This window comes from Onychostruthus taczanowskii, unplaced genomic scaffold (genome assembly GCF_017590055.1).
Source record: "Onychostruthus taczanowskii isolate IOZ18803 unplaced genomic scaffold, ASM1759005v1 scaffold2, whole genome shotgun sequence".
NCBI classification, from domain to species: domain Eukaryota; kingdom Metazoa; phylum Chordata; class Aves; order Passeriformes; family Passeridae; genus Onychostruthus; species Onychostruthus taczanowskii.
In genome coordinates this window covers 8,364,656-8,370,761 of record NW_024499239.1, presented here as the reverse complement: position 1 = coordinate 8,370,761, position 6,106 = coordinate 8,364,656, and positions in this window count along the sequence as shown.

Genomic DNA, 6,106 nt, shown 5'->3' with positions numbered 1-6,106 from the left:
GAAGCTCACAGCAAAATTTGTTCAATTTCTATTTGTTATGAGACTCTGTATAATATTCCAGGCAAGGGATACAAAGTGTACTAAACTGTCTTTGAATACCATGAACCCATTAAGATAGTATATCGACATACAGCACCTTTTTTTTGCCTCACTGAACTAAGCATAATTAGTTCAATGCATAGCCTAGTTTTGGAGCCTCTCACACTGTGCTGCCATGACTTGGTGCATGTCTAATTTAGAGCAGAAGTTTCAATTTCATTGCATGCTCTTGTCTGTGCTTGCAAAGCCTGAGAGGGTTTTTTGGAGGTTGCCAGTTGACTTTAATGTGGGGCTTTTCTGCATTTTCAGTATTTGCTTTGGATATTAGTGTAGCAATAATGGTCACAACCATAGCTACATACTTCTTATAAATGCAAAACTCCTAAGCTTGATTATCCTCCCAGAATTCAAGTCTTCTGTACTTGTTATTTTCAGTGCAACTGAAGATTGCAGCAATTGTGCAGCTGCATACGGGGAGGCAGCCCTAGGGGAAGTGGAAGGAGAGGAAGTTTTACAGTCTGATGTACTACTGCAGATCATGTGCAGGCCTGTGAGAGGCCTCAGAAATGAGTCTGGGGGTGCTTCAGGGATCTTTGGTGGTTTATGACACCTTCTAAGACATGACAGCGGCCTCTCAAGTCAACCGAGTTGAGTAAATTATGCCCCATCAGAAGGAATTAATACCTTCAAGCCTCCATGTGTGTGTCCCAGTACTTTTCTGCAGGGGAGTTTTCATGCCTGAGCCAGTTATGTAAGGGGGGACATTAGCAGGATAAAAAGCACTATCCTACCACAAAGGATCTGCTTCTTACTGGCTTTCTCCTTGCTCGAAATCACAGACTCAGGAATGGCACTTCAGGAGGCAGGCTGGGGCAGTGCCTTCAGTTTGGGCATTGATGAGCTACATCCTCAGGGCTGGAGAAGCTTTGTGGGTCTGCACAAGCCTGCAGCCTTGTGCTCCAACAGGGGAGGCGATTCTCTCCCTCCACTGTGCTCTTGTGAAACCCCTCTTGGAATACTGCATCCCAGCACAAGAACGATGTGAAGCTGTTAGAGCAGGTGCAGAGGAAGGTCATGAAAACAGTCAGAGGGTTAGAATACCTGTGCTGGGAAAAAAGGCTGCGAGGGCTGGGGTTGCTCATCCTGTACAAGAGGCTGTGAGATCTTTCAATATATAAGTGGGCTTATAAGAAACACATGTTTTATCAGGGTCTGTAGTGACAGGACAAGGGGAAACAGTTTTAAAGTGAAAGAGGATGGATTTAATTGGATACAAGGAAAGATTTTTTTGTACTGAGGAGGGTGAGACATGGGAACAAATTGCCCAGCAAAGCTGTTGGATGCCTGAAAGTGTTCAAGGCCATGCTGGATGCAGCTTTGAGCAATCTGATCTAGTGGAAGGTGTCCCTGCTTCATGTAGGGAAGTTGAACTAGGTGATTTTTAAAGGGGACCATCACACCAAAACCATTCCGTAATTCTTTTTACTTTCATTTTTACTGGGAGGGCTCACATTTCTTTTGGTGCAGAATATGATAAAGGATGCTTTACTGAATTCATGGGGAAGGCCTGAAGGTGGAGGATTACAGGTCCTGAATCTTTTAATGTATTTATCTTAACATCTCCACAGGTTAGCGAGGCATATTTTACATGTGCTTTTATATGCCAAACCTGGATTTGGATTTTGCTAATGTTAGAAGTTTGGAAGTGAGACCTGAAATGCGCTCATATATACTGAAACATCCTCAGAAGCAGTACAGACATAAGATAATGACCTAATCTTTATCATTTTGTCTTCCCAAGGTCAAGGAATTTACTTGCTCCATTCCTTTCTCTATCCCAGACAGAAGTTCACAACTTCAGGGGGGCGGGACATGACAAAAAAAAATAGCCAAACTCACAGCGGTTTGTCAAACTGCTTGAGCAATTACAACAAACTGCAAAATTACAAGACAAAACTTGTTATTGCTAAAGTCTTTACTAACTTTGTCTTGCATCAGAGAAAGAGGATCTAGAGCTGAAATAAAGAATCAAAACAAAGGCAGCAAGAGTATAGCAAGAGAGAAGTTAATATTGCAGGTCAGAACGGGTGTTAAGCTACAGTTTCTTCAGAGCTGGTCTAATTCTTTCACTGAAGTGTTGTGTAAGATAATGAAGCCTACTTAGACATTCTTAGTCCCAAGACAGATACTAAAACATAGCCAAATGTAATTTGTTAAAAAGAAGCCTTGAACTGGGAGCAGGTGCACTAGTATTGTATCCAGAAATGGGAATTGCCATGACTGGAATAAAGAGTGCTTGCAGCCCAGATTGAACTTGGGTGTAAGGGAATTCTTGGCTGTTTCTAGAGAAAGACACATCCCTACATTACCAAAAACATGTAAAATTAGTCTGATTTTTATAACAGAAGGGAACACAATTCCAGTGACAGTTATAAATATTGATCCTATAGGCGATCAGGCCTATGGGGCTAGAGGGAGAGACTGAGAAGAATGAGCATAGTACTCAAAACTCTGCCAAAAGAAACCCCAAAACCAGTAATGCTTTAAGGATAGACCAATGGACTTCACTTGAAGGTTATTCATTTTTTTACAAGTCACAGTATAATAAAATTTACTGAATAAATTAAAATTCAGGGATGGATTGGAACAGTTTGGCTGGAAGGAAGTAAATACATTTCATCTAAGTGCTATGAACTTAGTCCACAGCTTATTATATAAAAGTATTGTTATGATAGTCAAGTACTGAGCTGCAGAAGGATTTATTTAACGATTTTGCTATATTCAACAAATCATTCAGGATAACTGGAATTAATTCTAAGAAGCTTTATTATATAAACAATTTCAATTTTGTACAATGTATGCTTAAATATGTAACTGATTCACCTACAAAGTTTCTGTAAATAAAGATTTTCTCCTTGCTAATTCTTTTAAAAATACCAGTGGTCATGGGTTTTATTTTCACACACCACCAACAAGCAAATCTTATGTCCTTGATTAACAATCACTGTGAATAGCAACGTTAAAATGATATTAAATTAACAGTTGTTAACCACCAACATAAGTATTAACAAGTTTGGGGATTTTTAGGATTCCGATGCTGAAGGCATCTGGATGCCATATGTATATCTAATTAATTTTAAATAAAAATGATCATCAGTAAAACAGTTTCCTGTCTCTAAGTACAAAACGAATCAAAAGTAATTGAGCTGATTTTTTTTCCTCCCCAGGGCATTTTTGCACTATACATTCATCATGGTATTAGTATTTCTGATCAACTTCCAAGTAGAAAACAACATCACTCTGTTGTATAGCAATTGCCAGGTGACTGAAATGAGGTCATGCACCCTCAGAACATTGTGAATAATGGGATCACACTATTAAACTCTCCAATTATATCCTAACACCCACCTAAATAAACTGTAATATAGATGATTGCATAGAAACAGCAGCTTCCAAACAAAAAGGAGAAGCTTAAAATACTCACATAAACACTGGTAAGTAATTTTCAAAAGTATTTATGGGAATGAAAGAGAGAGGATTAACCATGACATCTGAAATGCTCAAAAATACAGAGACAGCAGCAGGCAGGATCTGTAACAGCAGCTCAACTCCTTCTTGACTACTCATCAGTGATAATAGAAAGCCTCTTGTCTACAAAGGTAATCACTAATTAATGTCACTGGCATGTATTCCTACAGCACATGCAGTAGGTAAATGTGCTATAATAACAGTTATGCAAATTTTGTTTATGAATTGAGGTTATATATAAATAGCATCTGGAGATACAGTGTCACTGGATAAGAATGTAGTACTTCATCCAGAACTCCTTAAGTCAGACCACTGCAGACCAGTTAGCAACATCCCTTAATAATGTACTAAACAAATTTACATGACAGAAGTCACAAAAAAGACTGTTTTACATAATAACCATAGAAAAAAATCTTTATGGGTAACATAGAAAAGTAGAGAAGCTTACAAGGCAACTGAAACACAATATAGGTGCCTGCATTCAAATTCACAATCCAAAAGCACGGCTGCTCAGCTGCTGCCCAGCTATGGAGCAACTTGAACTCTGAAAGCATCTTGGGTGGAAACTTCCTGTTTGCCTTGTGGCACTTCAAAGGGTACAGCACCAAGCTCTGCCCTGACTCATGGCCTGGCACATTCAGCCTAAATTTATATTGCTCTACAATCCTACCCCAGCTGGGACCAAGAAAGTAGATATCTCTGGTCCTTAACCTACAAAAGAAGTTCATTACCCCATGTTCTCACAGAGTGCTTTATGCAAGACTGTATATTCAGGTTCTGTACAAAAGGCAGTGGTGGGGTTTTCCTTGCATTTTTTTTAGAACGTGACTGGACAAAGAGAGAATGGTTAAACTGGTGTTATTTTTACATCATGTTTGCAGGATGTGGAAAGCACAGCTTGATTTTCCTCCTCAGTCTGAGGAAGTTAATGTGGTGGTATATGCTTCAGTTAACAGGCTACTGTGAAGAAAATCTAACCTGTGAAGGAAAAAAGAACAGAGATCTACTTTTTCAGAAAACAGAAAATTATTAGAAAGTCTGGTGCTCATAGCTTTCACATGAATACTGGGATCCCAGTCCCTGCAACACATAAAAGTGCTTAATTTTGAGGGCTTGGAACATAAAACCCTCATTGTGGTTCTTTTTTATTGCCCCTATTTAAGTAACAGTTTCATCAGGAAGCAGAGAAGGAATGCTGTCCAAAGTAGTCTGAAAGGCGATGATTAGGTAACATTCATTGCAGGCAGGCTGAACATTCTGGGGCTGATTTCTTTCCCAGTATCAAAGAGGAGAAAGAAGAAAGTATTTTTAATTGTGATGCTCTAGTATTGGCTTCTGTTGTTCAAGGATTTTCCAAAAAGTGAGAATTAGTCTTTCTCTGTTTCATTAAATTTTTATCATTAAATTTTCATTACATTTTTTTGAAAGGCAACAGTGAAACAGTAAAAAAAGTCTTCCTAAGATCATTGGCTGATTATGTGGGAATGCATGAGCCTCGGCTGAAGTGCTGGAGCTGTCTGGGTGGGAATTGCAGTTCACCTTCTGCTAGAGCATGGTTACCAGAGGCATACAATGCTCAGACGGGCTTAAAATGAGCAAAAAGGCGTTCTTGACTCAGTACTGATATTTGGTAATAACTGGAGTAAGAGCATTGTCCTTAGCTGTGATGTTTTAAAAATGAAGACAGGCACTGACTGCAAGGAAATGGCATTCCTCTTTCCAAGGACCGTAAAGGTGACATGGAAAATGAAGAGGCACTCATACCTATTCCCATGTCTGAAGTGGAAGCAGCCAACCATGACCTGAGCACAGACTGGGAACAAGATCTTTGGGTGAACTGCTACTTACACACCTCAATTCACTTACCAGTGAAGTGGTAATTTACTGTGCCAGGAAGTACACCCAGATGCCAAAGGTCTTGGAGACACAATGGATTTTGTATCTCCGTGTGTATCTACACTTAGCAAGTAGGGGATGTGCTTGAATACCAAAATCTGTTTTATTTTTCATAATCTGGGGCAACACTGTGCTTGCATTTAACTGCTTGACTGTTTCCCTCACACCAACAGAGCAGATTTCCTGTAGAAAGCTCTGATTCTACAAATGTGCACAGGATTAAAAGTAAGAAAGTCAGTGGTCTTACTGCCAAGAAGTAGCAGCTGAAATTGATAATTAACTGAGTACAGAAGTGATTTGCACAACGGGAATGTAGGATGCCTTAATCTTCTCCACTTGCAGAGAAGTATAATAAGTCTCTGGATCCATTAATGCATTATCATTTCTGGCAACTGGAAGACCAACTAATACCTACCCTTACAATGATTTTATGCATATGCAAGTGTGGTTTCTCTGCGGAAGCCGTCGAGGTGACTCAGGTAAGCTCCCAAAAGGCTGCTCTGCGGCCAGGGCTGGGCCCACAGCCGAGTGGGGACTTGACCGCTTCAGGGCTCTCGAGCCGGGCTGGCTCCAGTTTTGCGAGCAAGCTTCGCTCGCCACTTCGGCTGACCCCGCCATCCGCCCCGGCTCACTGCCGCAAGGC